The sequence below is a fragment of the Scatophagus argus genome, chromosome 20, assembly GCF_020382885.2.
Source record: "Scatophagus argus isolate fScaArg1 chromosome 20, fScaArg1.pri, whole genome shotgun sequence".
In the NCBI taxonomy this organism is placed as follows: Eukaryota; Metazoa; Chordata; class Actinopteri; family Scatophagidae; genus Scatophagus; species Scatophagus argus.
In genome coordinates, this window is record NC_058512.1 from 8934463 (window position 1) to 8940577 (window position 6115).

The following is a 6115-nucleotide window of genomic DNA, read 5'->3' on the forward strand; positions in this document are numbered from 1 at the left end:
GGGGTCAGATGAGTAAGCTTTGCTTTTTATTTTTTCAGACAGCTTTTCTCTCTGGCCTTCAGTCTCAGAGCTGACTCACAAGTCTTTCACAGTCTTTGTGACAGAAATATTTCCCATAAGGTGGACTTTCATTACCTTCAGCTGCCTCCACAACTGCACATTTTTGTTTAGGCAATAAATGACAAGAATTGACACTTTGAGATTGGCACTTTATATGTGAGTCATTGTCTCACTTGACCTTATAGCAGGTGGAAGAACAGATATGACAACAACAAAGCTTGGAAGTCCTGACTGATTCAAACTCTTGGCAGGAATTTACAACATAGCAGAAAACTGACAGAGCCCTATCAGATGGGTAAATTCAGGGGGTTGTAAAAGAAAAAAATGACTCACTTGCACTGGCTTAGTTAAAGAACTGACAACAACAAAGATGGGGAAAAAAAGCCTCTCGGTGTGCCAGAGAGCAACAAGTAAAGTGTAAACAACATCGTTCAGCAGTCGCTGGGGCAAGAATGCACATTATATGGCACAGTCTTTCGCTATTGTGCAAATGACAATAGACATTCAAGGAGAAAGACGAGGACAATATCGGGGGCCTTCGGAGCGCCACTAGAACCCAAGAGGGGTGTGAAAAAGCTGCAGTTAATATTGAGTTACTGCCATCCTCTGCTCGAGCTACACAGACTTTTTAAAACGTCTCATTTCTGTTTTTCTCTGTTTTTTTCCTTCTCCCTTCACTCACCGGTTTAATCAAAAGGTCTCGGGAGTGGATACATGTTAAAACGCTGGCTTGGTGTATTACAGGATGTCCACATGAAGCTGGTTGAATTTGAGAATACATATTTTTTTTCTCTCTCTGAGCTTTTCTCAAACAGACATTGAGCTTTTCAAAAAAAAAAAAAAAAAAAAAATGTTAGGTTATTGTTTTTGCTTTTGCAACACGATGATGTCAGCCAGCCCTGTCATGTGTGGCTGTAAAGAGCTTTCTGTCATCTCAAAAATGACTTTAGCCACACACACACACACAGAGCACAGATGATGACATCAATTTTGTCAGATGACGACAAGATCATAAAACAAGGATCTGGTCGTTGCTGTGGTGTCTGATCGGGCTTGCTGTTTGTTAACTGAAAAGATGATGATGAAGAAGAAGAGATTTAGCCGGTCTTTTGGTGCTTGTGTTCTGGTCTTTCACTGTGGGCAGAAGCCTTTATGAAAATGACTTATGGCTGTTAAGTCTCTTGTCCCGTAATATCTAATTATTCTCCTCTAATGTTGGAGTTAGTTGTTGTTTCTGTCTGGGAGGTAATGGAATTACTGACATGTCAGTGTTATCCTGTCCTCTGTTTGAAATTACTCTCCTATGTGAAATCCAACATCAAATCTCTTACGATTCAGTGCACACATCTGTATTTTTGACTGCTGCTTGGATTGTTTGCTCAAAAATCTTGCAGAGGCTAACATTGTAGAAATGACTCCATGTGAGAGACATCTGGATTTTCTCCTGATTTGTTTCTCCTGTCTGTTGTTTTCCTGCTGTTTTGCCGTCCCCCTTTTCCCCTTCTCCCTCCCACCCTTCCTAGTTTCTGTAGCCGGGGGGTGAAATGGTAATGACGGTAATGACAAGGCTGCTGTGCAAAAAGGGATTGCAAGTGGTTGACTTAGAGGAGTGGATCAAGAGTATATTTATATGCAGACTGTGGTGTCTGAGAAGCCCTGCATCTTACATCATGCTATTTTTTACAGTGTTTCTTCATAACAAATACGTCTTCGAAGAGACTCATGTTCTGCTGTTTTGTCTCAAATGTCTCAAGTTAAAAGTGCGATACTCCAGCAATGCTGGTCTAATCCACAACATATTTGATAGTGTTGTGCTGTAAACATTAAACGTTCCTCAAAGTCGGACTGAAATCATATTTAGCCATTTCTGTTAACAGTCAAAATAATGTTTTGTTTTGTTTTGTATAATTAAAATTAAAAAGGTCTTAGGGAAAACGTCAGCCAGCTGGCGAGGTGTGTCGGCATCTGTTTTGACTGACAGCGACTGACAGGCTGAGCTCCTCCTGCCTCTGAAGGAGAGACGAGCTCCAGCTTGCTAGTCATGGGCCAGCAGTGTTTTGTGAGCTTGTACTTGGACCAAAATTATGTTTGCAGGTAAAGAGCAGTTAATTAGCCAATTAGCCTACAAACTGATGTTAACGGTGCAGTTTTGTTTGTTTGAATGTCCAGGAATAAGTTGAGTGACAGAAAACACTTAGTCAGGACAACATGAAAAAATATGAACTCACTATTGAAGACATTGTCAGGAATGATATCTCAAAACAAGGATAAGTAAAGCCAAAAGTATCAGCAGAGCTGCATACCACTAGAGGCAAAAGTGAGGAAATGATGATTTATTTATTTTTGAGCATGCATGATATTAGGATAAACAAAGCAATAAAAAATAGCAAGTAAATCATGAGGAATATGGACTCATGATAACCTCTTGACATGAGTTCAATTCATTTTCATCAGTCCCCAGGACACCTAAATCTTTTATGACACTTCTAGAGATGCTACAGACTGACCTACATTTGTGCTGCTGACTCTCTCTCTCTGTAGCAGCGGGTCTCTCTCTCTCTCTCTCTCTCTCTCTCTCTCTCTCTCTCTCTCTCGCTCACTCAGTCTCTCTCAGTCTCTTCCTCTCAGCTCATTGATATGCCTGATCATCAGAGGCATCGCTGAACTGGCTGATTGTCATTTTCAGCTGCAGTGGCACTGATGCATTTCATTTCCTCTCTGGGCTCTCTGTTGGTGTGATTAAGCACTCGCTGCAGTGACACTTGACAAAGAGGAGTTGGGCTGATAGCACCCTGTTTCTCCCCTTGGATAATATTTACATTATTTATCAAATCACCAGGAAGGGAGGTATTGTGGAGCTGCTTCAGGAGAAGTTGTTTCCCTGTATGTGCAGTCCTGACTGGCAGCTATTGATGCTCCTATAGCTCACCAAGGGGATGCAGCAGTACTTTGATGTGAAAGTCAGGACATCAGGTGCTGCTTTGTCATAAAGTCTGGTTGCAAACTTTCAATCTGACTGGATCCTTTCCAGAAGAAGCAGAATTTAGACAGATTTCAGGTTCACTTTCTGCAAATTTGTCTGTGCTTAACTTAAATGTTTAGAACCTCTTTGAATATTTGAATATGAAAATGAAAGGTGACCTTTCTCTTCTGAAGCCGAAATGGTGACCTTTTCTGGTATTTCCAGTGATATTATGCACTCTGTGTGACAGCGCCATCTGAAATACAAGCAGAATGCAGCACACTGCTGGCACCTAATCCCTGTTTTTTTGTAAACTCTTCATGGATGTTTTGTCTCTGTGTTAAATTGAATTAGCCTCAGATGCACATGCCAGGGCAGTGCAGGGGTTTAATTAAGACAAAAATCTGCACTGACTGTGCCTCTTTGTGGCAGAGTTCACAGGAAAATGATGTGAAATGTCCTGCTGAGCACCAAAGACTGTGTGGGCATTTCACTGCAATTAATACAGCAGTACACACACTACAATGCAATATGTCTTTTTGTATGTGGGTTTTTTTGACAACAGATGTGTGTGTGTTACCCTGAACTGTACCCCCTCTGACCATCCCAGTGTGTATAGATAATAGGCAGCCATAATTACATCCATATCTGTTAAATGGTAGATTCAATGTATTATCCAGTTACTGTGGTGATGACAGAGAATCATTTTCTGTATGTGTGCAACAAAACAACACTTAGACATAAAGCTGAGCTGTGTCTTCCTGTTAAGCACTTTCAAATTCCTCAATACACAAAGCAGAGCAAGATTTATTGTTGCTGTTTACATATGGAAAATTGTTTCCTGTGTGTGTGTGTGTGTGTGTGTGTGTGTGTGTGTGTATGTGTGTGCGAATGGTATCAGGTCAGACAACAGCACAGAATAAATTACAGGATGTAGAAACTTGAAAACATTTTTTGTTATTATTATTTATTATTTTTTATTTGTTGTTATTATTATGTATTATTTATGTTATTATTATAATTATTTTTTACAATAGCATGCATTCACTGAACGGTAGAGATGGCTCAGTAAGACTGATTTAAATTCACCTATTTTTCTATGATGTGTAGTGACTCAAAATGTGCTCCACCAAATGGTTGAGCAGACAGTCAAAGGGTTAAACAAGTGTTTGTAATCTGGCTGACCTATGTGGAAAATGTCTTGCAGTCATGTGAGTCAGACATCACGTTGTCAGAAAGTATGTAAGTATGAATGTTTAGCTCAGTGAGAAACCTCCTGTGTTCTGTATTTCATTTAGTCAATATAGATTCTTCCTTTGTACATTCAGGGGAATGGAAAAAGCAGTTCAATAACAATTTCTTTAACAATGTCTGAGCAGTACAGTGCTTCACAAGTTATGGAGGAGAAAAGATAAATGGGAAAAGGAATGGGAGAGCAGGTGAGAAAGAGAACAACACCAAAGCCATAGAGGAATTCAAACAGGCTTGTATCTCATGTCCCCCTGCTACAACTGTTCACTAAATATACAGGAGCCAGAAATACAATGTGCAGGTCCTGTTGGCTTAATATGTTATGCATGTGGCACAAATAAGGCACACAGATGAAAAGGCCGGCAGGTCCTTGTGGTTCTGGAGGCTCTCTCATGATGTGAGACATGATGTTGGCCAACCCTTAGAGAGCAAAGTATTCTCAGTGACTGTAAAGCCTGGTGCAAGTGCAGTAGATGCAAGACAGTTTGATGATAACAGAAATCATGTGGCCGTAAATACAGTAATTCTAGATGAAGTTGAGAAAATGTGTAAGATTTTCCTCATGGTAAAAATTTGGATTATCAAGGTACAATATCACTGTGTATATCACTGTAGATATGACAAGGTCATCACTGAAAAAACTAAATGCTGAACTTATTCAAATCAAGCCCATAAATTCAAATCCAGCAGTTTAAGTGTGTTTCTGGGATACAGAGTCTTTGTGTCACAGGAGGCTCTTTGTGTCCAACAATGAAGCAGTTTCTCTTTTCAGCCTGCAGAGATGATGCACAAGGAAGTCCTTGAAGAAAAAGTTGCTGTTTAGACTTGTGTAACGTGTTTGTGTGCATGATCTATTTGCACAGCTTACGTGTGAGTTGGTATCAGGGAGGGTAACAACTCAAAATAGGAAAGAGAAAACTAATAATGCATGAAACATTAATACACTCTAAGCAATTTCATACAATTTACACTCTGAGGAAATGTCAATAAATCCAGTATAATTTACTTCAAGTACAGACAGGGCTCATCCATCATGAGTGATCATTCTCACTGCTTGCACTAGAGTGTCATCTCTCAAATGGACTCCCTATGCATGGATTTCTGTTTTATTTTTAACTTCACTTCTTGTTTGCTTTTATAGAGCCACGCAGAGGTGTGAGGAGAGCAAGTTCTGATATTGAATCTGGTAATGTCCCTTGTCATTCAAAAGTTTGGAATCACATGTTGATTGATGTTTTTCTTCTTTCCTTCAGTAATTGAATTGAGTAATGGCTATTTTACCACACAAACCCAGTTCCAAACAAAAAATGACTGAGCCTTTCAATTATGCTTCTTTCATACTCAGTCATGCTGTCACCTGTGCTAAGCTGCATATTAAAGCTGGAGTGTGTAGGATGTTTTGATTTTTATTAACTTAGAATCAGGCTGTTATTTCTTTCACTAAGTCCACCATGTTGCACTGCCATGTTTCTACTGTAGCCCAGAATGGACACACTTACAGGACATTGGGGTGAGGGGCATTCAACTGATTGTAATCTGCAAACACACCACCATGAGGTCAAAATGTTATTTTGTCCAGTACTTTGGTTTATGCAAAAATAGTAACATTCTCAACAGCTTCAGCTGTACTGTGTTTTATGTTAATTTGCAGCATTATCATCTTACAAGCTAAAGGTAAACGATAGTGAAGACAGCGAACATTAGGCTACCTGCTAAACATGTTAACACTGTAGTTGTGAGCCTATTAGCATGCTGTTGTTGGCTTTAGTTCTCAGCTTTGCTATGTCAAATTATAACATCCACACAAGATTTAATAGGCAAGATTGCAAACCAGACACTCAG